Here is a 3108-nt window from a genome sequence, read left to right on the forward strand (position 1 = left end):
ATTGGGCTCGGGCTTTTTAGCTTTAATTCATCATTAGGTCAAATAAAATTCCTATTTTCTATAAATAGGAAAGAGGGACGTCATTTGTAACTCTCTTATCTATCTCATACACTAATTTACAATACTTTTTCCCTGTTACTTTTCTACCGTTATCTGCTTTCCGGATTTTACTCTGTAATTCTCCTTTCTCTTTTCCTCTCCTTATTTAATGTTTATTCTTTTACCATTTGATCTTCCCTTTATTATGTCTAGCTAATTTCTCTGCTAGGATTAGGTGATTCGATGGACTGTTGTTAATTGCTAATTAGGTTTATAGATTTGTCGTTGTTGTTTTAGTCTATGTTGTTAATCGCTGCTATAATTGTATCCTGCTAGTTGAGTCGACGCAATTAGCTTATTTAACTTTGGTAAGCCTTGACCTAGACCGGAAGGTTGGAAGGGGTGAGACCTGCAGTGAGCAATATGATGCTTTAGTGAGGGCGGAAGTTAAGCTAATAGCATTTTAGGGCGAATTGAGACCGGAAGGAGATATTCGTTGCCCCTTAGACTGACACATCGACTAATCTGTGACCTTAACTGCAATTAATTGACGTTCATTGATGAACCGACATCCTAGTTCCCTCTTTCTTCTGTTAATTTCTCTTATTCATTTTTCTCTTGCCTTAATCTTATTAGTTTAGTTCAAATATTTAAAACCCCCATCTTGTGACGTAGACAGATCGAATAGACAAGTAGATAGTGACCGCTGACAGGGCAGTCGTATACCTATCAAAAATAACCAACTGGCTCTAACTAATATAGCTAGGGAAGTCGGGTCGAATCCACAGGGAGATGGGAAAATGTCAGCTTAGTCTAAGTCCGTCTCGGTAACCGATTTGGGGGGTTTTAATTGATTGATTCTAAACTAATGACAAGGATAGGGAAGAGAAAATAAGAGAATAAAGATAAATCAAGTAGAGAAAACAGCTAAGACAGACGGTTCACCATAATCATTCAGTCAAGTAATCTAGGTCTCAGGTCAATGCAGATACGGTCTGAGGAGCAGTGAATATCTCCTTTCGGTCTCAATTCGCCCTAAAGCACAAATAGCTTAGCTTTCGCCCTAACTATAATGCTCTATTGTTCGCTACTAGTCTTGCCTTTTCCAACCTTTCAGTCCAGGTCAAGGGTCACTACGATATAAATGCCTAATTGCGTCGACTCAATTAAACAGATACAATTAATTGCAGCAGTTAACAAAAAAGATTATACCAGCATTAACCCAATAGATCGATTACTTTCCCTTCATAATTATGGATCCCCTATAGTCTTAGCAGAGGGAGATTAGCTACACATCGTCATTGAATTAACAATAATAACATATAGATAATAAAGAGAATTAAACATAATAACAAAACTAATAAAGATCGAATTAAAGCAATTATGATAACAATAAGGGAGAGAAGAAATTAAAGCAATAAAAAGGATTAAATGATTAAAGAAGAATAATAGTACCAATACAATCTGAATCCGAGTAGCAAAAGTGTAGAAAGGAAGCAAATTCTAATGAACAGTCGCAAGGTATAGAGTAAGTGAATGAGAGAGGAGAAGAAGTGGCATTACGCAGTCCCTTCTTCTCTTTACATACGAAAATCCCTTCCTAATCTAACCTATGGACTCATTACAAAAGCCCATACGAAAATTAGGCGGAAAAAGTCTATAGAAGGACAAACCACTCGATCGAGTGGAAATAAACCACTCGATCGAGCAAACTAGAACCAAACCACTCGATCGAGTGGAAATAAACCACTTGATCGAGCATCCTTGCAGAGTCTTCTCGATTGGCTCCTTGAACTGCACGATCGAGAGCATTCGATCGAGTAATAAATCACTCGATCGAGCTATCTTGGCATGTAAGACCTTAAAGCACCTTCCGAAACCAGCTCACGCGTCTCCAAAATGTTAGATTCCAAGCTCCGGCTCCTTATTCTCCATAAATGCATGCAATTGGGACAAATTAGGCTCGGTTTAGCTCCTCTTTGGTTTATTCCTGCAAATTACATAAAACGAACCAAAGTAGAATATTCGGGGGTATTTGTAGCTAGATGCTACATAAATAATACAGAAATGCGTGTAAAAATGAGGTAAAAACCTTATATAAAATACACGCATCAAATCTCCCCAAACCAAACCTTTGCTTGTCCCCAAGCAAAATATGAATGCAACTAAGAAATAACAGTGGAACGGGACCAACGCATCAGCTACAAATCACCCACTAGAACCAGTTTAATGCAACAACTGACGAAGTGGCAAAAGAGAAGTGCAAACGAGTTAAATCAATGTTTCAAACTTACTGAACCGTCGACCTTGCAAGACTCAAAAGATATCGGACTCTCACGGATCGCTCATCACTCAAAATTAGGCACAAGGTGAGTATATATGTGAAAGATAGAAAGAAGTAAAGACACTCACCTAACTCGATCAATAAGAACATGCATGCAGTTAACATGAATAAAGTCTCTACAACCTTACATATGCATTCCAACCACACTATGACCAAGACACATGCCGAGGACTTACATTTGGGTAAGTAAGGTAATGGGTAAGAAGGGGCTAAAATGAATTTGGATATGTGGAGTTAACAGCCAGGCTAGCAACAACGAAATCCAAAATTGAACTGCATCCCAACTTCGTACTCAATATAACAAGATGAAACGGTGCAAAAATCATGCACTAAACTCACGAAACACCAAAAATTCGCCAACTCCCCATAAGATATAAATAAAGCATGGGAGTGAAAATCATTATACAATTCTCATTTCTTTTTCACATGATTTTTCTTTCTTTCTTTTTCTTATTTCTTTTTTTCTTTTCGTTTCCTTTTTTTTCTTTTTTCATTTTTTTTTTTCATCCATCATTTTTTCTTTCATTCCCTTCAATTCTTCCACCAACTTCTGAAAGCAGATAAAATAACCATATTGCAATAAAACATCCAACAACTACTCGTCACTAGCTAGGCTAGGGTAGGAAGTATTATAGAAAGTAGCTAAAAGGACAAAAAGGCAATTTGGCTATGTGGGGCTCATGGGTAGAATAAAATAAAGGGAATTGCCTCTCCTAACATGTGTC

Source organism: Silene latifolia, chromosome 1, assembly GCF_048544455.1.
Source record: "Silene latifolia isolate original U9 population chromosome 1, ASM4854445v1, whole genome shotgun sequence".
In the NCBI taxonomy this organism is placed as follows: domain Eukaryota; kingdom Viridiplantae; phylum Streptophyta; class Magnoliopsida; order Caryophyllales; family Caryophyllaceae; genus Silene; species Silene latifolia.